Genomic DNA, 27,953 nt, shown 5'->3' on the forward strand with positions numbered 1-27,953 from the left:
GGAGGGCGGGTGCAGCCAATAACATAGGGCCACAAAGACCAAAAATAAAACTGAGGGAAACTTCTCCTAGGACATAAATCTGCCCTAGACAGGTAAGGCGGAGGAAAAGAAAGGGCACATCCATTTTCAGGCCTGCACAGGTGCCTCTGACTCAAAGTCAATAATTGTTCAAGGACAAGGGCAATGATGAATGATTGGGAGATGACCTGTATGTCCAGACAAGATGGGTGGTGCTGGGCACAATAGAGAACAATCCCAATGTCATATAGAAAGGAGACAGGCCCCCATCTCTGGGGATGGGGGGCGCTGCAAACTGGTGCATACACCCTACTTTCCACCACTCACTCACAGATAGCAGTAGATGCTGGGGGAAGGGGGCAGTGGATCCTGAGCTCAAATGTGAAGGCTGAAGCAGAAGTGGCTAGGCTTCTACGTTCTGGGTCCTAGAAGGGACCAGATGTGATTCCAAAGGGATGCCCTGCCTGCCCTTTGCTCTCTTACCTTGGTATGAACTTACAGAGAAAGCATAATGCTAGACTCACTAAAAACTCTCTCCATGTGCCAGGGTCTCCTCACCCAGGTAGGGCTGAACAAGCCCATACTGGGGACACCCTTGAACTATGCACTGGACCTAGAAAGCAGAGGTTTTGCTGCTCAGCCTCCCAGATCTCTGTCCACAGGGTTGCACACAGAGCCATCCATTTAGCAGACAAGTAGCAAACAGGAAGTGAAAAGTGATGTAAATCTACACTGAAGTCTTTTTTTTTTTTTTTACACTGAAGTCTTTTGAAAACATTGAAGGGGAAGTCCATTTGTGCTTCTCAACAAAGTTCCTCAAAATCTCTTCCTATATCACACCCATGGTAGCTATGCCCAACATCTCCCAGCACCTCTTCTTTCAAGCTTCACCCAGTAACATGGAATCTAGCCCAGAAAATTCTCATCTTTCCTCCTCTCCTGTTTAATTTTCTCTTTCCCATAACTGTCTGCCTTTTCCAATGTCCTCCAAGCTGGTAGCCTCACCCTGTCCAGTTCCCGACCACTCCCACTTACTGATACCAATAATTAAGGCCCAGAAGCCAAGGATCCAACACGTTCTCCTTTGGGGTAGAGGAAGAATGCCAGAGATATGAAAGGCATTTGTATGATCTAGGGGTTTTTCTTTCAAGGTTAACCTCCCCCTTTCCTATTTTATGAGTAGAAATTATTTGTTTTAATTCTAGCCCAAATCCTTAAGGTAACTAGCCTTGAAGCAAAGCAAATTCTGCCCTCTACACACTAGCTCAGTAATTCCCCAAATCTCAGACTCTTTATGGAGAGCTCGTTAAAAAGCACAGATTCTCAGGCCTCTCTCCAGACCTGCTGAGTCAGAATGTGGGGGACTCAAGAAATCTGTGTTTTTAACAAGCTCACCAGGTAATTCTGGTAACGTCTATGCTTGAGAATCCATTCTTACCCTCAGGTCTGAATTGACTTCATTTGTATGTAAGCCTCGTGTCCATAAAATAGATTCTTAAGAGACCACACAGCTGACCTCTGGGGCATGGGGTGTGGACAGAAGCCACAGAAAATGTGGGGATCCAGGGAGTATCAACAGGGTTGGAACCCACCTATTTCACACATTCTGCCCACATCTATATGGCTTCTTCGAAATTGTTAGTGGCAATCCAACAGATTAGCGGTAAGCAAACTTAAATTTTGTTTATTGCCATAACTCAAAAAATGCTCTTGGTTCTAACTAAACGTCTGTTCTTATGTTCTGTCATTTCCAGGCATGAAAGCAACTTGAACAAATCCCAAGGCATAAGGAAATGGGCCTCATTCTCTAGGACTCTGCGGCATTGGAAATGAAGCTAAGCAGACTTTATTACATCCTACAATTCTGCAACCTTTTGTGAAGCATTTTATTACACTTGTGGAAGCCATTGGGGTTATGTTTCAATCATGATGACTGACAGGCTAACTTCAAAATAACAGCATCGACAGCCCTTCCACACTTCCTGGGCTATGTACTTAGAATAGAACCTTTTCTAAATTGTCCCTTGGCCTGGATGGAAATAAAATGGTAGTTAAAATATTTATCTTGTGTGTTGGGTAACTTAAAAATTGATATTTTGGGGCCTCTGAAAGGCATAACTGAGGAAGTCGATCTGTTAGAACTACCGTGCTTCCTGTAACCAAAGGTTTGTTAAAGATTAGATAAAATTTAGAGAGTTTCCATTTTTGGTAGCAAACAAAACAGAATAAGAGATGCATAACCTTTCCTCGGCTATATTTTCCTCCTGCCTTGGGTGCAGAGAGGCAGAGCTGAAAGAGCTTAAGATGGCAAAAATGGGCTTCAGGAAACTAATAAACATGTAATGAGGTGATCAGACACCTCGGACTGGGCTATCTGAGTGGCAGGAATGTAACGAAAGGGAATGGAAAAGCTCTTGATATTGGCTGAGGAAGCATGCCCCTTGCCCGTAACAGTCAATTTCTTTAAGGAAGGATGACAGAAGTAGGCTCTTTCTTTCCTCTGGTATATTAATAAAAGGGGAGATTTGAGTTTATAAAGAAAAATAAAACACATCAATGGCATTGCAATAAAGAACGACAAAAAGCCTCCCTAAGAATCTCTTTTGCCTTATGGGCTACTCCCTGACCCCAACACCATCATCGACATATGGTGTATTCGTTTCCTATGAGTGCTGCAACAAATTACTGGCTTCAAATGACAGAAATGTGTCCCCTCACAGTTCTGGAGCTCAGAAGTCCAAAGTCCAGTGAGGCCCTGCTCCCTTCAGAGGCGCTGGGGGAATCTCTCCTAGCTGATGGTGGCTGCTGGCAAACCTTGGATTTTCCTGACAAAATCCCAGTCTCTGCCTCTGTCTTCACCTTCCCCCTCTTCTGTGTGTCTCCTCTGTGTATCTCTTCTAAAGACACTTGTCACTGGATTAAGGGCCCACCCAAATAATCCAGAATGATGTTCTCATGGTCTTAATATCCTTCACTTAATTATCTCCGCAAAGACCCTTTTTCAAAATAAGAAAACAGAGGTTCCCGGGATTTGACGTGGATGTATCTTGTGGGAGGAGGGCACCATCCAACCCACTCCCTAAGACATTGGGTGTTTGACTGTTTCTGATCTAGTATAAGCCAATAGACTGAGTATGACAATCACATCTTCTTTCAAATCTTCTTATATGCCTTTGCCAAAGCCCTATTTATTGACAATAGTTTGGCAGATGCCTTCTTGAGACCCCAAAGCCTCTCATTCCCAAGCCTCATCTGAGATGCTTCTTTCTTAGCTAAAAGGAAAAGCACTGCAATCTGAACAGGATGTGTTCAGAAGATAAAATGCCAGTGAGGGCAGATGCCAAGTACTAGTGATTTCCCCCAGCTCAAGGGTTGCTAATTTGTGGTCCAAAGAAAAGCCCTAAAAACACCAGATTTTTCTTATCCCCAGAAGGTCAGACACCAATTCCATCCTCGTTTTAATAGCAGATGTCGCCAGAAGACCAGGCCCCTGCCTTTGGGGCTAATTCCACATTTTATTCAATGGCTTTCAAAGAAGTGAATAAACAGTCACTGATGAAACAGTTGAGTGATACTGCAAGCCTAACAGCTGTTGTGTTTTCTATTTCCTCCATCCAATTAAAACCCTAGAGGAGCCTCATTTCTGCCCTTCCTCCCATGAATTTCTTCAGCTCAGCATCTTCCTATAAGTCTGCCATGGTTTGGAGGCTGTGGAGACTGTTGGAGACTACGGAGGCTGTGGAGGCTGGGGTGCAGAAGGCCAGCCCTGAAGCTCTACTTCCATGCCAGCCCCATGAATCCATGCCCAGTGGGAGGCCTGATAACCCAATAAGGACTGTTTATAGTGCCTTTTAAGAGATGTTTCTAGAACTAACAAAGCTTACTGATACCAATATGGAAAAAACAACTATTACTCCATTTGCTAAAGTGGGTCCGGTCTGTATGGAGAAAATTCGGAAGGAAAGAACAGTGTCCCTAGCAGTAGCCTTCTTTTTTTCTCTCATTTCTTCTTGGACACAAATACCCACTAGGTGGTTTTGTTTTTGCCCAAGAGCTGGAAAGTACTAATGTTACGGTAAATAATGGATAACTCTGTGTACATGGGAGTCCATTTCCACTGTGCTTATCAGACAACAGCACAGCAGCCAGTCTCTGTATTGACAACATTCTGAAGGAGGATTTCCCCTATTTATTTGTGTGTGCTCACTTTTCAAACTCTAGGTCCATTCCTTATCTTTATTGTTCCATCTATAATCAAATTCCAAATGGCAGAAGAGAATGGCACTCTATTTTTGGCAAAGAGCTTGAAAGGAACTTTCCCCATGATTGTCTCCACCACAGCTGACCCAAAGTTATAAAACGGTACTTCTCAAACCCCGTCAATTCTTTCAAAGAGCTGTGTGTCTCATGAAATGGAAACCTCTCCCATCCATCCCTCTCTGTATCTAAGCTTGAAACTAGGTCTGGCCATGTACCTGCTTCTTCCAGGGATCTACAGTTATTGAGTATAACTGCCCAACAGGTTGGTGAGAGAAGGAAATGAACTTTTGTTGTGTTTTTATTGTAGATACATTTGCAAATATTATTTTGTTTAATCCATACAAGATCCCCATACAATATACATGGAGATTTGGGCTGAGGAAGGTTAGGTAACTTGATCAAGGTCACAAAGTTGATAATAGATGGATTGGGGATCAACTCAGGTCTCATTCCCAAAAGCCTGTCCCTTTTGGAGAATAATCAATAATGAAGGGCTCTCAGCAAATTTAATAAATACCATTCCCAACTTCTCTCCTGAACTATCAAGTTGGTAGGTTGGTCCTTTGTACTGATGTTCAAAGGGAAAGGGAACAGGATAGTTAAGGAAAGGCAGGGAATATTTAAGCATTCTCAAGATGAAAACATCCCTTTAATCATGTAAATGAAAGCAACTAATGACATTTCTATAACTTAAAAACATACAGGAAGAGTATTACTAAAAATGCTTCCTCTGACTCTGAGGCAAATGTGTTAACCAAAAGATTAATGATTTACCTATCCTGGAAATAGAACAATGTAAAATAATTAACATGTAATTACTTAGTTATAGGGATTGAAAACCTATCAGTCCTACTTGGAATAACCACCACTAACAACCCTCAAGCATGCTCACATGTTTGCAGTTAATTTCAGTTCTGCAAACATCTTGACCATCTATACTGTACATCAAATTGAAGGCTATAGTTTTGGCAGCCAAAACCGTGATGGCCCCTGAGATGTAGCTGGAAAGGAGAGTAACCATGGACTGCAGAGGGAAGAAGAATGGGAAGAACAGGGCTAGTTTCAGCAAGAATATGGGTCCAATTCTAGGCGCCTAGAAGATGGTTTTCTGAATCCAGTCATCTTCTTCCCCTTCTCCACCTCCTCATCATGAAATACTATTTGCAGGGTATCTTTGTACCGAGCATTATGCCAGGCATTTTCAAAGCACTATTTCATATACGCCTCAAAAAAATCAACCCACCTTCCTTCTTTCTTTCCTCCCTTTCTTTTAAACAAATATTTATCCAACCACTACTGTATGCCAAGTACTGTATGTATTGGGTGCCCCTGCTACAATGCTTAGCAAAAATATCTGGAAGTAACTATTATTCTCCTTTTATAGATAAGGAAACTGCAGTTCAGTGTTTGTGAGTTGCTTAAGGTCACATACTAGTAAGAGCACATATATGCGACCTAAAGCCTGGAGCTCTTTTCTCTAAGCCAAGCTATTTCTCAGAAGACAGAATAAGAGGAACCAGTTGATGCCCTATGGCTAACTCCTGGTTTTCCCTACAAACCAAGACTGAGAAAACACATCTACATATTCCAGATCAAAATTATCTGGGGAAAACCAACCTACTAAGGTTCAATCTTTGTCAAGTCAAGGAGCATTTACCAAGTACCCTCTGTGTGTCCATTCTGGGGAAGCCTTCTGAGAGCAGGTGAGGCTTTCTTGTGCTCTTTATGTCACCCTGAAAATGTCCCACTGTCCTCTCATATTTCTACAATAAAGCAGCACTTTGATCACTCTCTGAGCATTCTGTCCAGTCACCCTGGCCAGGGGTGCCCATCTCCCTATCCCACGCCATTCCTAAGGAAGAATCTGAAATAATACTCTCAGATTCCCAATGAGCCCCAGGCTGCTGGTTCAACGTCATAATTTAGTAAATAGTCTTCCCATCCAGATTGCTCAGCATTCCTCTTTTTCTTCTCTCTTCTAAAAGGTAGGCCCACAAAAATAAGTCCATAACCCTGAGAGACAGCCTAAAGCACGAGTTCTCCATAAATATCACTGGTAGGGCTTGTTAAAATTGATTGCAAGACCCTACCTCCAGAGTTTGATTTGGTAGATTTGGAGTGGGGCCTGACATGTTCCCAGGTGATGCTGATACTGCTGTGTCAGGGCCCACACTTTGAAAACCACTGGCTTGGAGGGATGATTTCTTTTTTCTATAAGTAAACAGAATTTGTTTCCAGTGCAGAATCCAGCTTGTTTTTCAGGCTCTGAATTTAACATATCTTAGTGTAGAGGTAATGAAATGCAAGTTAAATCCAATCGGTCCACTCAAGCATCTCCAGTAGGTTTCTGGAGTTATTTAACACCGCAGAAGACTTCCTGTCTGGGCTAATTAAGTGATTAGTTTAGATCGATAGATGAACAAAGGGAAAGTGGGGCCGCTATAGCTCACTACCAACTTAATAAAATGGTGCTAACTTCAGCCATGAGAAGGAGCATGGGTTGAAAATTGGGCTTAGCTGCTGAAGACGTCAATGTTTTATCTTAGGAGGAAAGGAGCTCACCAATGCTATAGGTGGAATATGGTTATTCAAAAGGACTCTTACAAATGGGGTGACTTTGTTTGGCCCTGTTAGTCAAACAACTCCACCATAAGGCAAAGGTGCCATTTTGAATAACTGACATTCATATCTGCCTCTCACAACTGTAGATATCAAGCGTTGCCAATGACTTGGTGTATAGGCAGACATCTGCCCTCAAAAACCTCATTGTGGTTGTGCTCCCAGTCAAAATTAAGTAAGGTATGAAAGCCATATACGTATAGCTTTGGAAGTTTTCATTAGCTTACGTATCTCACATTTTCAGGAGAAGAAAATGGTAGGAAGCCTGCATTGATTGTGGATCAGCCATGTACCTTTTGAGACAGATGGTACTAGTCTGATTTTACCAACAAGGGAAATGAGGCTCAGAGAAGGTGTTACCCAAGGTGGTGGCAATGATGATGACAACAATAATAGCACCTGACATTTATTGGGCACTCACCACGAGATAAGGTTTCAGGCATTTTTTTTCTAGGTACTCCATATTGTTATTCCAATCAATCTGCACCACAACCCTATGAGTACGTCTATTATTATTATCCTATTTTACAGAAAGGAAAATTGCAGCACAAGGATGTGTGCCTTGCCCATGGTTATCTAGTTAGTAAGTGTCAGAGCTCAGCATTGAATCCCAGTGGTGTGAATCCAGAATCTATAATCACACTTTGCTGGCTGAGATGTAAACCCCAATAGACCAGACTCTGAAGTCCCCGCTCTTTGCTGCCCTGACTCTTCTGGTGATGGAGCCCAGTGGAAGTCTTTCACTCACAACCAAAGACTAGAGCTAAAATATCCCCCGGCTCCGTCTCTTTATCCCTTTGGAGAACGAGGCCTTTTGTGTTCAGACAGCCTCTCACAGGTTGATACCTGAGCCATCTGACTTTGAGAGAAGGTGGCTCCACCCTGGAAGAAAACCCAAAAGAGGGAAAGTGTGTCATTGCACCAAGCACAATTTTCCCAAACTTTAGCTCTTGGCAACCTTCCCAACCTTCATTGTGTTTGTCAGGATTGTTGTCATCATCATTGCCACCACCTTGGGTAAAACCTTCTCTGAGCCTCATTTCCCATGTTGGTAAAATCAGACCAGTACCATCTGTCTCAAAAGGTACATGGCTAACATGTCTATGTTATTAATATATTTCATTTTATTTAACTCTTCTTTTTACTTACATTTGTTCAAGGAAACTTAAGATTATTGCAGCAAATGGAAAAGCAGTATCCCTGGCCATAAACAGAAGCTAACCATAATGATGAATACAAGGCTATTAAATTCTAGCTAGGTACTGTGAGCTGCTGAAAGCCCTGCCTCTGAGGCCTGCCTCCTCACTTTATTATAAAGGGACGTTAGCAAGTGTTAGAGAGGTGTTTAAAATACACTGGCACCAGACAGAGTCCTGCTCCTTGAGGACTGAAAGAGAAGTGGGAAGGGAACAACTTCTCACCTTATGATTTAATGGGTTTTTTGGCTGTTTTGTCCACAGGCCTGCCTCCAAAATTCCTCCCCTGCACCAGCAGTGCTATGCTTCCCACTGGTGGCAAAGCAGACCCAGCTCTGTGGGGCCTGGCTGTGCCCTGCCCATGCCCTAGAGCCAGGCTGAGCTGCCCCTAATGCTTTCTAATCAACAGGCACATCTTGAAAGGGGGGAAACCTTTGGGTGTTGAGTTTGTGTGTGGTGTAAGGAAATTGTCCAGTTTCATCTCAAGTTCAGGTGCCTCCGGGAAACAGGCAAAAATCAAGGAGAGGAAAATGATTACACTGCCAAAGCCGCAGAAGGAACTTACAACAGTAATAGTGATCACTGAGGAGTTTTCCCTTTGAACAGAAAAGCCTTTGATGGTGCTTTCCTCCATTCTTCTGCTATTCTGCAGCAAGAATGAATAAGCAGGAAGAAACAAATGGCGCTTTTGTATTTTACCAACATCTGCCATAGAAGGAAAGGGATGGCCCAACTTCAGGGTGGAAAATCCAGACCTCCATATCCATAGCCATCAAAAAAAAAAAAAAGAGAGAGAGAGAGAGAGAGAGAAGGGAAGGGGGAGAAAGGAGAAGTAAATCCAACAAAAAGAATTTAGTGATGCATCCCACAACCCAACCCCAAGGATCCTGGAACATTCACAGTCTTAAGTAGTCTGAGAAAGTCACTCTGTCCCCCCCTACCCATTCTTCCAACCCAAGCTTCTCTTCTCTATCTCGTAGAGCCCCTTTTTAATAATGTAAGTAGACTTGATAGTAATAAGCCATTTTATTGCATAGCCATTTTTTGTAAGAAAAAGGCAAACCCAATAAAACTGTCTTTCCATAAAGTATATGGAGCACAGAAACACCCCTCTTGACAAGGGCCTTTGTAAATGATGGTGGTGGTGGTGGTGGTGGTGGTGATAGAGACCACTTTCCATGGAGGAAACATGGTGCTTTACTTCCACCAGTTAATGTCCACAACAACCCAGGAGGATGAATCCTATTATTCTTCCCATTTTATAGACTAGGAAATGAGGCTGGAGAAGTTAAGTACCTTGCCCAAGATTACAGACTTAGTTAAGTGACAGAACCAGGCTCACATTTATGTTTGTTTTGCACCAGAAGTCTTGGTCTTAACTACTAAGCTCTGTTGATTCCCTGATGGAAATGAACTAAATATTCATTATCATTTCTGTATAATTATATATAATTAATCGAGACCAAACTAAAAGCCAAACCTTTCCCTAAGGCTCTATAGACCCAATGCCAGTTTGCAGAAGATGTAGGACCTGGATAGTTTTCTCACATTAAAATCTTATTTATCCTTTCTGTGCATATCACAGATCAAGTACTAATAAGGTCGAGTCATAGTAGCTGAGATTTACTGAGCACATATTAGGTGCCAGATCTTATGTTAAATGCCTCCCATGTATTTCTCGCTCTTAATTCTCACCATCTTGTGAGATAGGTGTGGCTTAGGAGAAACGTAAGGCTTGGAGATGTTCATTAACGGGCTCAGAGTTGTTCAAGGTCACTCAGCCTCCATGGGGCAGAGCCAAACCATGAATGCAGCCATCTGTCTGCACACTGCAGAACCCACACTAGGATCTGGTATAGCAAAAAGATGTAGGGGCACATGAGTTACAGACAGTGTACTTTCCTCTTCCAAGATTGCAGTGATAGATGTAAGGAACTCATGAAAATGTCCTGGGGACTTAATATCTGAGACTTTTTTTCTAGGCAAGTCATCTAGACCTAAAGCTAGCTAGAGATGGGCTCTTCATAAGATTTCCATGCTTCCTGCACTGCTGAATGAAAAAGGGAATACTGTCTTCTTTTAGGGACCCAGGGAGGCTGTCTACCTACAGCAGGGCTCACTTATAAATCAGGGTTGTCTGTGTCTATTACTCAGGAAGGCTGGAGAGTAGGGGGATCCAACAGCCTTCCAAAGTAAGTGTTCTGGAAACTCTTTAAAATATCCACCCTATGTATTTTATATTTCCTGGTCTAGCTTCGGTATGCAAACTTGAATTACAATTTATTGCTTAACCGTGCAGAACAAGAAGCTGTTAGCCCTAAGATTGTTCTCAACTGGAATGTGCACAAGATTTAGAAGGAACTTGCCAAAGAAAAGCATAGCCCAGAGCCTTTCCCTGGGATTCTCATGTTGTTGGTCTGGGATGGGGCCCAGGAAACGATATCAGAGCAAAAAAGTCCAGGAGACTCTTCTGCAGATACTCAGTAAGTACAGGTTGAATCCCAAACTCAGAGACTTCCTCCTGCTGCAAAGCTTCTTTGACTACCCTGACCTGATTCTACACCTCAGAGTTGCTATCGCCTTTGGGGCCTTCTAATTTTTTCCATCTATTTCATGAATAAATGAGGGAGAGATACAAGGAGAGAAAGAGGAGGGCAGGGAGGAAAGATGCACAAAGTGTACACGTGGGTGTCTCATTTCTAATGACATGGTTTGAGTTCCTGGATCCAACTATACCTGAAACAAATAGAACCCCTAGACTTTTTAGTTATGTGAGCTAATAAATGCCTTTTGGGATTTTAGCTACTAAGCAGGTGGTAGAGAAAAGAATGAATCATTTTTTGCTTGTCCTGAAATAGAAAATAGATATATGTGCGTAACACTGTTGTTAAATAAAAGGACTGAAACACATTCACCCTGCCTGTGTGGGGCTGAGCCAGGACCCAGCCTGTCCGGCCCTTTGTGTTTTCATCACCACCATCACCATTATTTCAATCTAATTCTGTGGTTTAATTGTCCCAGGGTTTTGTGCCCCCGGGGAGCTGTGAGTAAATAGCTGACAACTGTGGCTCCTCTAGGATGCTCATATCAGAATTACAGATAGGAGAACAGAAATTGTGTCATGTCACCATGTTTGCGTTTCCAGGATCAGCAGCTGATTGACAAGAAAAGCACTGCTGAAGACAATTCTAAAGTGTCTCACTGGTTTGCGTTTTCATGCCAGAGGCTATGGAGAAAAAAGGAAGAAAGTCAATGGAACCAGATGCCTTATTGTAGCCCTGTAGCTTTTTATTGCAGATTAGAACTGGGAATCCAGCAGGGGTCTCTTTACAAGTGTAAAACAGTGAGGGGCTCTTTGTGTCTCTTACTATTTCTAAAAAGCTTTTTTTTAAAATGTCTTGCTTTCCTCCTTTGTGCTTTAATATTAGACCCCATGTTCCCTGGGATCTTAGGGGCCTGAATTCCCACTGTAAATTGACTTTTATTCCCTGATGTCAAATTGTTCTTTTGGAAACAGAAGCAGGATTGAAAGTGGATCTCTGGCCCCAGAACATTCCCTGCCTGCTCTGGGGAGGCTCAGGTACTGCAGAAAGACGGAGGCTGACTCTCCCTGGAGTCAGGAGCAGGGTCAGCAGAGCATCTCCCAAGGACCTAGGGCCACCAGTCCATCGGCTCTCCCAGAGCCATGCTCTGTACTCCATGCTTCACACTCATTCTCTCATTTGATTTTCTCAACTACCCTCTTAGGTTGTCCTTCAGCCCATTTAACAGAGGAGGAAAACCAAGCTCACCAACATTAAGGGATTACTCCAACATAACATAGTGAGCAAGTGGCAGAGACTGAATGTGAGCCCAGCTCTATGGGACTCCAAAACCCAAGATCATCACCAAAAATCCTGAAGGAGGAGAAAGGAGCAAGTGTTTAGGAAGAGGGGTTGGCAAACTACGGGGCACAGGCTGAGTCTGGCTACCCACATTTTCTGCAAAAAAATTTTTTAGTAGAACATGGCCACACCCATCATTTACATACTGTCTATGGTCCATTCCCTCTACATGAGAAAGGGGTAAGTTACAACAAAGAACTCATAGCCAGCAGAGCCAAAAATACACACTATGAGCCCTTAAAGGAAAATGTTTGCCAACCCTTGGTTTAGAACATTGAACATGGCAATCAATCTGACTTAAGAGTCATTTCCCCTTGTCCTCTGTGTTCTCTATTTTTCTCATGTGAGATCTGGGCATTCAAGGGGCAGTGGCCTCAGTGAAGCAGCAATGAGGAGGGAGTGAGGTATTGCATTTTAAGCATCCAAGCATCGTGGTTGGTGCTTAGTAAGTACTCAAGGAAAGATAGCCAGTTACCTGCCCAACAAGACTATGGAACACACCAGTGCAGTGAGAGAATGTGCTAATTCCCATGAGATGACAAAGGGCATGACTGAAGCCTTGGTTGTGGGGTGGACAGTGAGGATTCTTGCAAGCTCTCAAACCAGCTTTTCTGGAAGACTTGAGGCTCTAGTAACCAGCCCCATCAGGGCAGCTGAACCCCTTCCCCGTCAGACCCTTCAGAGGGCCTGGTCTCTGGAGTTGGGCTCTGAGGAAGAATGCCTAAGAATCAGGGTCAATCAAAGTGGTTCTTCATAGAGGACATTGTTTTTGTTTTTGTTTTCCTCCTTTCAGCCCAACATGAAAGATGGCAGTAAAAGAAAAATGGCTCACACAGAAGTCTATTATCTCACTGATGTATCAGAGATTCACAAGCATAACTCCTCTTAACACCAATGAGAACAGAGCAAATAGATAATTTTCTTCATTGCAAAGGTCAAAAGTAAGTTTGTTTATCCTCTGTATTTTAAAGTTATCAGTGATGATTAAACTTAGGTCTGAGCTGAGTGGGACATGCTGAATGCATTTTTACGCCAGCTTCCATTTCTTCTTCTTAAAACATGAAGACTGTCTTAAAAGAAACCACAGGGTTCCAGTTGGCCTCATTGGAACCCACACAGGGGCTCTTTGTGATTATGCTAATAAGTAATCACAGTGATACTTCTCTTAACAGAGCCCAGGATTTTATCTCACTGAAAATTATCTCGCATTAATACTGTGCAGGCACAATACAACATCAGAGACAGCCCAGAGTTATAGGGAATAAACTCACTCTGTGAGCGTGTTCTCTTCCCCAACACAATCACCCATTACTTTTCTACACCAAGTTGTTCTAGCCAAGAGGAGAAATTGTGAGCTCGGTGATATATTGAATGCTTAACTTCATTAACTAGAGCTAAATGCTAACATGCACGGTACCAGCTTCCAGCACAAATTAGCATCCATAATAAAGCATATAATTAGCCACACACCCAAATGCTCTCCATAATGAACAAGCCCCCAAGAGCCCCCAGCTGCTCTTTGATTTTCCTGAGATGGGTCTGTGGTAGCAGCCTGGTTCTCACTAACCTCTTGTCCATCAGCCAAATGAGCACCTGAATTGACAAGGTCTGGACAAACTCATCCAAAGTCAATAATGGAAGGGCAAGGAGAGTTCTCTGCGTTCCTGGCATAGGAAGGCCCAGAGGGAGTTAAGCTCAAAGTCAGGGTAGAGGTGGAAATAAAACACCGAGTTCTCCTGGTCCCCTGCACTCAAGCCCTGGTCAGTGAACATCAAGAGCCCTTGGTAAAATCAGTATGAGCACTCATGTTTCCAGAAATGCCCATCTACATCATAACCCCTGTATCTGGGTGGCTGGCCATTTACAATGGACTTGCAGATCTGCCATCCCTTCCAACCCTCACTGAGAGAGGGTAAAGGATTTGCCCTGAAGGGTAGCAGAATGTGCCACCTCAAAATAGGCCACTTTGGCATGTGGAGCCGAAAGCAATCAGGACCCAGCAGAGCAGGCAAAGCTTTTTACCTCCTTCTTAATGCCTAAGAAATTTAGGTAGGCAGCCTATACTGAGAAGAGAGCTATTTCCAGAGAGAACTTTTTCCCCTGAGAGACTTACATGCATGGCAGAGCTACCTTGGTTTACCAAACAGAGGAGATTTCCTCCTCTCCCCTTCTTGTGAATTGCCTTCTCCCCTTTAAAGCCCCAGACCCCTATCCCTTTCCTCATTGTCTGACTGCCTTTGAGTCTCCTATCTTTGCAGAGCTACCATAGGTATGTATGTAATTAAATTTGTTTTCCTCATCTTAATCTGTCTTTTTATTATGGGGGAAGGGGGTCTCAGCCAAGAACCTAGAAGAATAATGGGGAAATTAATTTTCCTCCCCTAGAGCCTAAAGATGCATAAGAAGCAAAGATTGAATTTGAGCTTAAAACTCCAAATGTGACTCATTTCAGATCAAACCTTCATTTAACACCTATTTCATGCTGTCCACTAAGCTAACATTTGGGGATCCCTCCTACACCAAAGCCATCACCTTGCTTAGTGCATCTCTGGACTCATAGTCTGCCCCTCTATCTTTCTACTTGTCTGTTTTTCCTCCTCTACCATTTCCCTAGACCAAACCACCATTGCCGCTGGTCTGACTTTGGGGACAGTCTCCCAGCCCCTCCTCCTGGCTTCCATGCTCTAATTTATCCTCAGCATGAATCAAATTTCAGTGAAAGGTATCAGCCAGAGCCCATCATTTCCCACTTAAGATACTTTAATGGTTCCTACTGTACACAGAATAAAACACAAATGTCTGTCCCCAGACTACAAGCTTCTCTGGGATCTTGCCTCTGCCCACCTCTCTGACATTTGTGCTCCTCTTTCCTAGCTAGGTTCCCCTTTTACTAAACAGCTTTTCCTTTTTCTAATCTCAAATACACCACATTCTCTCTTGCCACAGTGCCTTTTCATTTGCTATCCTCCTGTCTGGAATGTTCTTTTTTTGATTCTAGTCTTAGTTTTCTCTCAAGGTTCAAGTCTCAGCTTAAGTACCGCCTCCTCCAAGAGACCTTCTGTGCTCACAATCTAGTGAGATTCCTCCACAGTGCTGACATTGTCTCCTTCTTATTTTATTCCTTCTTCTTATCACATCCAGAGAGCATCACATGTGCTTACTCCATTTCCATCACTAGAAAGCAAGGAAGCTTCATGAGGGCAAGGAATGGACTCCCTTACTGATTCTATATGCGTAGCACTTAGCAAAGAGGCACATAGTAAATTATGAATAAAAAAATACTCATTGAATAAATGAATAAAGAACTAACAGCAGTACAGTGTTCTCATCCACTATCCCAGAGCTGCCTTTGTACATTAAGTGGGATGCAAACTTGGAGCACAGGACTTCTTAAAGGACAGAGCAACTGCTCAACTGAACTAAAAAAAAAAAAAAAATGTCCTTAGAATAATAAGTATTCCCATGTCTTTTCTCCAGGACTGAAAAGCTATACCAGTGCATCCAAACTAAGTGATATATTCATAAGGTGGACAAGCTCCTGGGTAATGGGAGACATCCTATCACCATTCTTCACTTGCTAAGAAAACCTCAAGAATCCCTAATGCAATGGGCAGACCAAGGCTAGAGGCTGACAGAGGGAGCATGTGAAGGTATAAAAAGATGTGATCTTTATGGTAAAGGTAGTTCTAAAATCCGTGTGTGAGCTTATCCAAAGAACAGGCCATGTGTGAATATCCAGATCTATTTTAAGGAGTATCCCCAGAGGTCCCATTCATGGACTCTTCATTGAATGAAACCCTTTCTAGGCTAAAAGGAATCTGCAGTAAAGGCTCTTAAAAAAAAAAAAAAAATTCTGTTCTGGCTGCAGAGTCTTTTCTTCAGCCGAGTGCACAGGTTTGGAAAGCTTATCATTCCAGACTCTGGGCCCAGGGAACTAAAACCCTTCACCCTATGACACAAAGCCAAATCCAGAGCTTTGCCTTCTGGTCTTTCACTGAAGCCACACTCATCAGTAGAATGCATTTTGTTCAACTGAGAGGTCAACCCCAAGCCCCATCCCTCACCCCCTTGTACCACTTAGGCCAGTTTGAAATCGTTTTGAAGAATACCCTCCAAGTCCCAGGTAGGATGCTCTGTCCTTTTTGTTCTATGGTCAAACCTTCCTAAACTTTGACAAGCTCCCCATGGGAAGAGGCCTCATTCAAGACTCATTAGAGGGGCCCTGGCTTAGTCACAGTCCACAGCAGAGATGTGAGAAAACACAACCAGAAAAAGGAGAATTTTGGCAAGTTTTGGCAAAATTCTCCGATAGTGAGAGCAGTGATTCTGGCAGGTGTCTGAAATCCAACAGAGTATTTTGAGTCCTGAGATTTCCAGAGGAGTGTCCATATAATGTAGTTATTGAATTGGGTATGTGTGTGATATGCATACTGTGGTCTCTATATAAGTATTTATTTTAGGCCTGCTTCCCTTCACATTGCAAATAAATACATAAAACCAGCCTGTGAGAATCAGGAGGGCTCCATGGATAATGAGGTATTGATTTCTCTGTATAGGGATGCTCCCTAGGACAAGTCCAATAAACTAACCTCTGCTTTCTTGGAGGTTTGCATAAGCCTTCTGGACAGCCTGGAAGACAAGAGGGTAAGATTATTTTTTCAAAAAACTGTTTGGCTACTGTGCAATAAGAAGTGTTTTAAAGCTCCCATGCCTCCCCTTATAGTGAACTGATTTTCCATGGGAAGTTGGTCTCCTGTGTATGATAAGTAGGTCTGAGGAAACCACTGAATATATTCATTTAAAATAGTCTCTCAGCACTGATGGCTGAGAAATTTCCATGGGACTGTTGCACTTGAATGTTCTGCATAATTGAACACTGTGTCTGCAAATAAGACTAATAACCATAGTTGTTCAAATGATTACCATATCATAGATCTTAATAGTCTACCGGAAATGCTTCTGATCGTAATGCTTTTTTCATGATCAGCCAACCTTGCACTGACAGTTGTCCATACAGTTGGAATGGTCACCCACTTCTCTCTTGACCACTTGCCTACTCACCTCTGTTCTTGGCCAAGTTTCTCCACCTATAAAATGTAGAAATTGGACTAGATGATCTCTGAAGTTTTTGAAAGATCTGACATCCTTTCTGAGTTTGGAAGAGTGAAAACATTCTGTTTCAGATACATGACATATATTGAAGGGTGGTGGCCTGCAATGGTCACACAGCTGGTAGGAGGTGCCCCCAAAGCCCTCAGTCCTAACAAGTGTGTTTCTTTGAGCAAAGTAGAGAGCAGAGCCATCATCTGGCAAAAATATTCAAAAGACTTAGAGAAAAATGAGCACTTCCTTCAGTTAACTGGGCAAGTCATATCCTATTCTCAGTTGCGTTGAATGTGGAGCTCCAGAAACCAGCATCACAGGTTTGGCTCCTGTATTACTTGATGTAATTCTCTGTATAGGTCAGTTGAACAATCTTCTGACTACCCATTTGGAAAATAAAGATGGGTCTGTTAGACTCCTAGGATTTGGGGAGACAGGGCCAATAAGTTGGTATAATTCCCTAATAAAACCAAACACATATACATGTGTATCTATGAATATAAGTGACAGCAGCAGCTCAGTACAGGACATTCATGGAGAGACTTATTTTTTAGTGAACTTAGTTAACGCCATCTTCATGAAATGTGGTGCCCAGTGGGCACAAGTGAAATATTTCAGCTGCTCTCCATAGTCCTGAAACAAGTCTCCAGTCACCAAAGCTTTTATAGCAACCTGACAAATCCATACTGTCTTCCTCATGGCCATGGACTGTGGAGGAGGCCAGGTTTAGAGCTCTACAGGCAGAACATGCCCACTAGAAAGGAAGCCATGGGATTGCTCCTGGGGCATGGCTTGCACTCTGGTTTCCTCCAAACCATGACCTCTGCAGCTTTGCTGCTGTTGGCTCTTCTGCTTGGCAAGGGCAAAACTGACTGATGAAAATCTTGAGCTCTGAAGTCTGCACCCAAATCATGGCTTCTCTACTTCTTTTATTTGGGGGACACCTAACTGTCTGAGCCTCACTTTTCTCCTTTACAAAATGATGATAAATAATGGTATCAGCCTCAAAGGGCAGTTATGAAGATGAATTGAGATTAGAAAGAGCATACAGGTGTAATTCTCTCCTTGCCAAATAATTTTTACTGTATGAGTTTCCTACAGCTGCTGTAACAAATTATCATAAACCTAGTGGAATAAAACAACACAAATTTATTATTTTATAGTTCTGTGGGTCAGAAGTCTGAAATCAATCAGTTTTAGTGGACTAAAATCAAGGTCTCAGTAGGCCTGCATTCCTTCTGGAGGTTCTAGGGAGAATCTGTTTCCTTGTTTTTTTCCCAGCTTCTTGAGACCACCTGTATTCCTGGCCTCATGGCCCCTTCTTGCATCTTCAGAGATCATCACCAGCACCTCTGCTTCTGTTCTCCCATTTCCCTCTTCTGCCTTTGACTCTCCCACTTCCCTTTTACAATGCCTCCTTATGATCACATCAGACCTGCCTGGATAATCCGGGTTAAACTCCCCATTTCAAGATCCTCAAAATCATCATGATCTGTCAAGTCTCTCTTGCCACCTAAGGTAATATATTTACAGATTCTAGGGATGAGGATGTGGACATCTTTCAGGGGCCATTATTCAGGCTTCCACATGCATATAAGTTTGGTTTTCACTGTTAGGGTATTTCTGCCTTTTTTTTTTCCCTTTTCATTTAGATAAAATGCACATACAGTTAAGTGACAAATCTTAAAGCTCAGTTTATGAATGTTTACATATATGCACCCTTGTAACCTCTCTCAAGTCAGGATGAGAACATTTACAGCTCCTTTTCCACCTCCCAAAGGCTACTTTGTGCCCTTTCCCAGTCACTACCGACATCTACCCTGAAGTAATTGCTTACGTTTATTCTCATAGATTACTTTTGCCTGTTCTTGAAGTTCATATGCATGGAATCATACTGAATGGCCTTTTTTGCTCAATGAACTATCTGTGAGATTCCTTCAGGATGTGGAATACACTAGTTTGCTCTTTTGCATGGTCATATAATTGGTATTTTTTTAACCAAATATCTATCCATCCAGTCTTAAGAGCATCAACATGCTTCTAGCTTGTCAAGCATTATATCGAAAATCACCTTTTCAAAACATACCCTGGTAGCAATATGTCCTCAGTCAGAAATGATGTGTCACCACCTCCTACACCACTTGTATGTAAGCTGCAGGACCCCGCTTGCATTTAGGGGCTTTTTGGAGTTGTGCAGTGATCTCATGAACCACCTCACCTGCTCCTTGTAGACAGGAACATTAGGCTTTATTTATCTCTGTAAATATCAATCCTAGCACCATGCCAAGCGTGAAGCCACCAGAGCTTAGTGCTATCTTTGCTTTATCTCCATGATAACCATTTTCCTCTGAGGAAAGATACATTGTTGTTGCTTATTGTTTGAAACTCACGTGTGCAATGCATACCCATTTCCTATGTATATTATAAGACCCACTAACAGGAAGTGGCCTGGAAAATTTCCACATGTTCCCTTTCCAACACTGATCAGAAATAAATACTGGGAGTCAAGGCTTGTTTTAGGTAGGCAGGATTTCAAACCCTTGACTTCTATGGGTTTGTTTTTGTTTTTTCCTCAAGGTAGGGAAAGAAAGTATAATTAAGAGTCTAAGTCCAGGGGCGCCTGGGTGGCTCAGGTGGTTGAGCGACTGCCTTCGGCTCGGGTCATGATCCTGGAGTGCCGGGGTCGAGTCCCACATCAGGCTCCCTGCTCAGCAGGGAGTCTGCTTCTCCCCCTGACCCTCTTCCCTCTCATGCTCTCTATCTCTCATTCTCTCTCTCTCAAATAAATAAATAAAATCTTTAAAAAAAATAAAAATAAAAAAAATTTTAGAAAAAGAGTCTAAGTCCATTTTTGAGGTTTGACACTGATAGCTTTCAGACCGCATCCCTTCCTGTTTATGACTTGCCCCACATCTGGGCAAGTCCATAAGGAAGCTTAGGCCCTGGAATGGGATTTCACACTCCTCAAATCCCAGCCTTTACAGGAAATCCTTACCCCAACCCTATCCCTTAAATACCCAAAAAACTCCAAAGCCACCTGATGCTCCCTCCTTCTTGCTTCCTTCTGAATAGAATCTGAGCCCTTCTCAGGAAATCCTATGGCTATTTATATGTGATTAATAAACATTATTTCACATCTTCTGGTGTCTGTGTCATTTGTCCCAACACCCATACATTTTCTGGGAGCGCCTGTCCAGTGTCCAGCAGGGGATGCTTGGTGCCCAAATAAGACAGAAGACATAACAAGCTCCATTTTCCAGAGAAGCAATAAAAACCTCACCTGAGAGGGACATCACTTAGCTTTGCATACTGCATATCTAATACTCCTTTTCTGGAAACGTCATTTTGATTTTCCTTGGGAATCATTTCTCCTCATTCTCCACCAACGTATTTGGGGTGGAGCTGAACAGGCCTCCAGGGTGGCCTTGACCTCAGCCTGGCCAAGCATTGCACTGGTCAGACTGATTTGGTTTGGAGGTGGTCTCATGACATAAGCTGATCTAAGAAAACTCAATCTGAGGATTTGGCTTGGATTTTGAAGGAAGAAGAGCTCTGTCTGCACTGGATTTGCTTGCCATAAGACTAATCCGAGGCCAGAACTGCCAGGGTCCAGAGTTCTGAGGGGTCTCTCCCTGGAGTGACGCCAATGTAGGTGCAAATGAAGCATAGAGATGGGGATAGAGAGACTCTAACCCTCCCAATACTGTGCAGTCCCTGGATCTAGTCAAACTTGGACTCAGATCCATTCAAGATTTTGTAGTTACATTAACGAACAACTTCCCATTTCAGATTAAGCCACTTTTAGTTGCGTTTCTGCCACTTAGGCCTAGGAGCACTTTTGAAGGATACAATCATCAGGTTTTCTAAAAGCTCAGATTTTAGGCCAAATATTCAATGGAAACCATAAAACCTTGGTTCCCCCATAAACACTGAAACCGCCTTTTCTAAAGGTAAAAGCAGCAGATGTGTGAGAAATGGCATGACAAATTTTGACTTGAATTGCCACTCCACCAAGACCAAAAAAACCCCTAAATAAACAGTACTAGGTCAACAGTTTGCTAGAAATATCAGCTGAATCAGAATGCTAAAATTCCAGCTCATTGGAACATCACTTACTCTGTGCACCAGGAGTCCTATGTCAGCAGAAGCTTGTGCTGTATTGGAGGAAGCAAAGGCAAACTACAGAATGAGCATGATTCCCCAGTTTCTACTCAGTGAAATTTAATTCTTTGGTAATTTCCATTCCAGTGCTGAAGTTAGTAAAGTAAACTAAGCTGGGGCAAAATTTCCATTCCATACAACAGCTAAAATTAACTGAACATTGTGGTAGGCAGGATAATGCCCCCCCTCCCCCAAATGTCCACATGTGTGTTGTTTGAAGCATCTATGATTGTAATCTGTTAAGGGAGCCCCAAGAAACTAAGACATGCATTTATTATGTGGCCGGCACTGTACTAAGTGCCTTGCTTCTACTAATTTAAGTTTCATCCTCATGTCAGCCTATGAGAAGACATCATCATGACCTCCATGTAGGAGGAAACAGGCATGGAGATGCTAAGTATCTACCCACTGCCATATTGCTAAGAGTAGTGAGGCCCAAACTTGAATTCAGACACAACTGATTCCAAAACCCTGCTGCTCCACCGCCAGCCCACCCACTGGAAAACACTAAGGACTCAGAAACTTGACTTTCCAAGCAGAGTGGATAAAAAATGGTAACCGTCACCAGATGAGCAGGGACACCTGGTCCCAGCCTCTCATTTGGAAAAAGGAAGAAAAAGTTCAGAGAAATGAAGTAGCTTCCCAAGACCCAGAGCCAGCTCTCTAGGGCCAAAGTGGAGTCTAGGCCTCCTGGCTGTCAGCCCAGTGCACCAGCCACTCTTTCTCCCTCAATGGTATGAACTGTCACTTCACGTCTCCATGACATCTCACTGAATCACATTACAGGGGAGGAAGCTGAGATCCAAAGTCACAATATGGCAAAGCTTGATCTCAACCCTCCTGCCTCACTGTACCTCTTATAGAAATATCTCATTATGAGAACACAAATTACATGTTTAAACCTATCTTATATTCCTTGGTAAGCAACTTTAGAAACAGGAAGAGCCTTTGAAATTTTTATCTGAATCCCAAACTTGAGTCCAGAGTCTGGACAAGTAAGACTGTGAAGTGGCTTCATTTCTGTTGTTTTATCTGGAAAAGTCAACAGTAGCAGAGAGACCTGTGAGCAACGGATTATGAATCTGTCCCAGTAACATTAGGCTAGGACTTTCTAGGGTGCACCACAAAGGTTCATCCACTTCATGGCTTCTCTGAAACATCCCGAGACAGCTTTTATTTCCTTCCCCAAAACATCTCTCATTTGTGGGAAGGGCTGGCCACATGGCTGATGAAGCTGGAAACTGGTAACTTCCTTACACAAATGAGACTTGAAAGACCATAAATATTCCGACTAGTAACAATTTGATTAACAGGATTCCCAACAATTACCACAATCCTATCCTGGTCAAGAGAGAGAACTGCTGTCACTTGCACCACTGTACCTGGAGGAAACAGCCAAGTTTTTCTAAGTCGCTGACCCTCAGTGGCCCACGGAATTCATCACCGAGTTTCAGCACTACTGCCTCTTCCTTATGATCTGGGGAATCTCTGGAGGGGAATTTGCAGGGGATGATAGTGAGCTGGCAGTGGATATTTTTGTGTTGTATGTTGGTTGCTCAAATATTGAGAGTGAATATCCCTGAAAGGTCACCTGTCTCACCCATACACAGCAAAGTTCTCATGAGAATTGTTTTTGCCAAAATTTAAAGGATGTTATTTTGTGACTTTAAAAAACATCAGTGTAAAAGCATAGTAAAAACTGTCATGTTTGATTTGCTTTATGTTAACATCCTTGAGCTTCCATTGCCCACTTAAAGTGACTAAACTAGCAAATCAGAATATCCGTAAGGTTGCGTAAAATGAAATTCCATTAAACACTAAATGAGACTGCACTCTCAGCAAGTTGATGGAATTTTGCATTTGCTTAAAATCTTAAGTGGGATTTTAGTTGCAATGGATTGAAGAACACAGAAGGCACCAAATTGAGGCGATTATTTGTGATAAAATAGTAGTCAAATACAACAAGGCAAACTGATTTTAAATATAAAAGGATAATGGGCTTTACTTGTGTTTGGAGCATTAATTGCTAATTTGTTCCCTTTTTTAAGGGCTTTTATTTTTTCCCTTACTTCTCTAAAATATTCTTCATTATGTTATAATATTTCCCTACTGGGCCAAAAGGAGAGGGGAGGGGAGATTAGAAAAGGGAAAGAGCCAAAGGTAACTAAACATTCCATTTAAAATGTTGCAATCACAAGCATCTTACTGTAAGGAGTCCTGTTATCACATTCCCATCCCACAGGCTCAATTCTACTGTCAATACGCTCATATCACTCACATGAAGCTACAGAAGACAGCTCGCTCTAATTTATTGTGTGGTTTAACACTGTCAAGGGATTCTTTAGCTGGTCCAAATCGCTTTGGTTAAACAGATACTCACACACGTACACGTACGTACACACACACACACACACACACACACACACACTTCTAAAAGTTTTCTGCATCAGTCCCTAAGCACTCATTTGTGAAAGTTCCTTTTGGTTTAATTACACTTTTCATTAGACCAGAGACTATAAAGGCACATATATAACAATGCCTGTCATGAGTTTTGGTTGGGCAAATAATAGAACAATAAGTCATCTCCATTCTTAGAGAATGGCATGATCAAAGGTATTGTAGAGGCAGTTAGATTCATTCTCAGAAAGTCGCTGAACAATTACAGTGATTGTCAATTGTTAACTGCTTCTGATAAGTACATAATGACCCTAAGTGTTTCCTTAACAACATCAAAATTAAAATCATCTCTCTTAGTTGAGTCTTCGCCTCTAGACAGAATGAGACCTGCAAAAATTAGCTTGGGGTTCCAATGGCTTTTTTTTTTTTTAAGATTTTCTTTATTTGAGAGAGAGAGAGAGAGACAACATAAGTGAGAGAGAAACAACACAAGCAGGAGGGAGGAGGAACAGAGCAGGAGGGAGAAGCAGACTCCCCACCAAGCAGAGAGCCCAACTCAGGGCTGGATCCCGGGACCCTGCGATCAGGACCTGAGCCAAAGGCAGAAGCTTAACCAACTGAGCCCCCCAGGCGCCCCCCAGTGTCTTTCTTTAGATCAAGATACACTTCAGTCCAATCTGGGAAAATGTTAATTTCTTAATTAAAGAAATCCACTCACTCATAAATTATACACACACCACCCCGCTATGGGTGTTAATATTACAGTTGATTCCAAAGTTAGGGCACTTTTGTTTGGCTTCAAAGACAAGGGAAATTTATTTAAATTTTCATTCAGCCTCTAAAGCTGGGATGACTTACCCCTGACTTTATGGGAACTTGGTAATTCCTAGTGAATGAAAGAGATACCTTCAGGGATCCTCCTCTGGGGAGGGAATTCAGGTTCGGCCTTAGAGGTTCACAGACCAAAAAGCCAAGGTGTTAAGGTATCTCGATATTTTCTATCACCTCTTTTTTTCCAGTCTCTTAAAAAAGAAATCAAGATGACTGCCTCTGTTTTAGCATACGCTAAAAATATTCCTTAGGGACACAACTCCCAACTTTCTTCCTTGCTTCTTAGGACTTTAGAAAGGATATTAGCCTTTATTCATCTCTGTCCCCCCTGAATTCATGTTTGTCAAGTAATAGGTACTTAGTTTATTAAATGAATAAACAAACACACGAATGGAAGATATCTGATTCCTAGGCTCTTTATCTCAAATTAATTTCTTCCTTTGTTCCTCCCCTCTTGTGCTTTCCAGTATTTGCTTGAATCCCTAAAAAATTCTTGAAATTTGATCTTCAGGTATAGGGCACTTACTTGGATTGCTCCTTCTTTCCTCCACTGTTCTCCAGTTGGCCTGTCTTTTGATGAAACACGTCTACACTCACTGTTGTTCCTGAATATTGATCAGGTTTTGTCTTCACAGACACATCACATTCACAGTTTGTAAAGAATTTTCAAGAACACTCATTCTCTCCTCCTTCCTGTGAGGTAGCACAGGAAATGGCCCCTCCCATTTCATATACCAGAAAACAGGTTCAGAAGATAGGCAGACTTTTGGGCTGTAAACATAGGATTCCTTCCCCTGATCCACCCTGCCCTGTAGATTGTGTTTCATGAGAAAGTTTTTCACTCAACAGCCAAAGAGGTTGAGGTTAGATAGAAAGAAATTGACAACAGATTTAAGTCCTGTGGGGCTTGAGGGAGTGATGTGGAATGTACAGAAATTTAGGTCCCCCTTTGGAAGACTGCTCGGGCCCCCTGGAACATTCCTACCTTCTTCTCTGAGGGACGGAGGCACTGAAAAGTGTTCCTCCCCTTGTCCCGTTTGACCTGGTCTGAAGGATATGTGCTGAATGACACCAGAGAATCTCAGAGCAAGGGCTGGTTGCTGTCCCTTCAGTGGACACTCTTGCCTTCTCTGGCCAGCCTCTTCACTGCCTCTCCAGTAATAGTAATTAGATTTCTTATGGGAACAACTCCACTGTCCACTGGGCCTGTGAACCCATTGGGTCAATCAGTCTATCTCCAGGGAACCTGGATCATGAGCAGCATGGTGCAGATACGCCCCAGTGGCTGTCCTTCTGCTAACTCAACCCTGTGCCTGTTCCAGTCTGTCCTTTCTGAGGCCTGCCTGTCCTTTTTTCTCAATTCTGAGAGCCACCCTTCTCTTCTTCCAGTCAATGCTAATCTTTTGCATAGTTCAGCCAGACTTGGGCTCCGTTGCTTATAACCCAATTCAAACAACTAATAAAGAAGAGATATAAAGAAAGAGATTTCCTAGGAGTTTGATGGGCTGGATACCTGTCACCTGGAAGATGGACCTGTCTGGGTTCTGTATGCATTCCATGTCAGCTCCTGCTTCTGCTGACCTGGACTGCCAGGAAAAAGTCCGTGGCCCAGGAACAAGATACTGCTGTCAGAGACTGAACCAGCAAACAGACAAGGGCAAAGCCTTTTATATCGTCAGTTCAGTCTGAGGAGACAGCACATCCTGATAGGCTAGCAAGAAACGCGTGGGCCTTGGGTCTGGTTTGTGTTTGTGTTGCAGCAGAATAAAAGATAATGGTAACACCATTTCATGTCGTGCATGCAGGCACTGAACTATGAAAGGAATTCCTGAAGTCACCGGATGAGGGGAAAGACTTCTTCATTTATGAAAAACAGGTGACAAGTGATGGAACACACAGGCAGAGTCAGTCCTGGGATGAAGGGGATGTTTGCCATTTGAGATTCATGGGGGCCACTCTGCACAACTCTCTCCCAAACTCTGCTAAACATCTTTCAAGGCTAAGAAAGAGAGGCCACAACCTAAGGAAAGAAAAGGGATCCTGAGCTTGAGCTTCATTCTAGACAGACACAAGAGTGTTGGCTTTCCTGGCCCTCAGGGATTTAGGTAATGAGAGGGGAATCAGATCCTTAACTGGGTTGGTTTATCTTCTTTCAACTCACTCTCCCCTCCCAGCAAATTCCACTGGATGAAGAACAACAGCAACAACTCTCATTAATTAGACACTTTCTGTATTCCAGAGACCATGCTCAATGCTTTACTTTCCTGGTTTCCTTTAATTTTCACACCAATCCATGGAGTCAATATAGTGTTTCTGCTGGACCGTGGATTGGCACAAAGAGACGCCCTACCTCAACACACACACACACACACACACACACACACACACACACACACACACACAGTCAGGCCACAGCCCTTTTACGTTTGGTGCTTATGTCACCACTTCAAGGAGTATGTAACAACCTTTGTGCTTCTGTTTGCAGGAATGTGTATAAACATTGGATTCCTCTGGTTCTTGAGACAAACCCAGTCTCAGAGAAGCGTCCCCCTCATCCTGAATGGTAGGTCTGCCAGAAGCTCTGTTCAAAATGCTGAGAAGCTCATTTTCCTACCACAGTTGCATGCTGTTATTCACGTCTCCACATGATAGAGCTAGGAAGTAGCAAAGAGGATTTGAACTCATGTCAGAAGATCTGCTGTGACAGTGCCTAGAACTCTCTGGAGAACTCAAATCAGAGGGGTGTCCAAGTATCCAGACCTTGACAGCCTGGCAGCACATGCTGCTGTGTGACAGGGACTGGCCTCAATGGCCCTCTAAGGTGCTGCTCCCTATGGGGCTGAGGTCCCCTCTTGGCATGTGCCCACACCTGTGATTGAACAGGGTTCTTCTTGGCAAGAGAAAGGGACAGTTATGGGGACACATGTCCATTAGATGCCTGGGAGCCACACACCCAGGTTTTAGGATGGATTCTTGAAGACTCTCCCATACTCACCCACCCCCCGAGTTCCTAGCCCTCTGGGGCTAGGGAAAAAGTAATAGAACGCTTCTTCAACTCCCCAGCCCTATAGGTTCCTGCCAGCAGTGTTCACACCCCACCTTCCTTTCCTAGTTCTGCTCTTCAGGCCGGCCGCCCCTATTTCCTGCAACTGTGCCTCCTCCATCAGCGTTTTCAAAGCCGGCCCTATCCAGGTCACTCTCCCATCCCAGCTGCAGATCTGGGGTGCAGCTCAGATGCTTCAAAAATATCTGTGTTACAACCTGCCCCCAGGCAGTTCCAGCAGCTAACATTCCTTTGAAACAGCTTGCCAGGTGGTTTTACGGATATGACCTAATTTGATTTTCTGTATCTTCCTCTAAAATAGCCCCTACACCATCACCTTTATTTTCAGGCAGGAAAGAAACAATAGAAACAATCTGGTGCAGTGTTTTCGTTTCCTTGTGGGGCCCTACACTACTGGGAGGTTATGTTCTAAAGTCAGAC

The 27,953-nt window shown here is 43.0% G+C and overlaps 1 protein-coding gene and 1 long non-coding RNA gene across 5 annotated transcripts in view; one reads left to right on the forward strand and one right to left on the reverse strand.

The window, feature by feature from the left end:
- FHIT (fragile histidine triad diadenosine triphosphatase) overlaps positions 1–2,081 on the forward strand; it is a 1,452,058-nt gene extending 1,449,977 nt beyond the window's left edge. For all 3 annotated transcript variants that reach the window (XM_088027739.1, XM_088027740.1, XM_088027745.1), the window contains one exon: positions 1,773–2,081. The gene's annotated coding sequence lies outside the window, so the exon portion shown is untranslated. The remainder of the gene's footprint in view (positions 1–1,772) is intronic.
- LOC114214645 (uncharacterized) overlaps positions 1–25,082 on the reverse strand; it is a 63,500-nt gene extending 38,418 nt beyond the window's left edge. The window contains exons 1-2 of one of the 2 annotated variants that reach the window (XR_003610464.2): positions 24,996–25,082; positions 16,567–16,606 (exon numbers count right to left, since the gene is read on the reverse strand). This is a non-coding gene — a long non-coding RNA (uncharacterized LOC114214645). The remainder of the gene's footprint in view (positions 1–16,566; positions 16,607–24,995) is intronic. The other variant, XR_015769197.1, reaches the window with a different exon arrangement.
- Between the last annotated feature and the right edge of the window lie 2,871 nt (positions 25,083–27,953).

This window comes from Eumetopias jubatus, unplaced genomic scaffold (genome assembly GCF_037043125.1).
Source record: "Eumetopias jubatus isolate StellerSeaLion01/CBP00866 unplaced genomic scaffold, mEumJub1_p1.0 scaffold_1, whole genome shotgun sequence".
NCBI classification, from domain to species: Eukaryota; Metazoa; Chordata; class Mammalia; order Carnivora; family Otariidae; genus Eumetopias; species Eumetopias jubatus.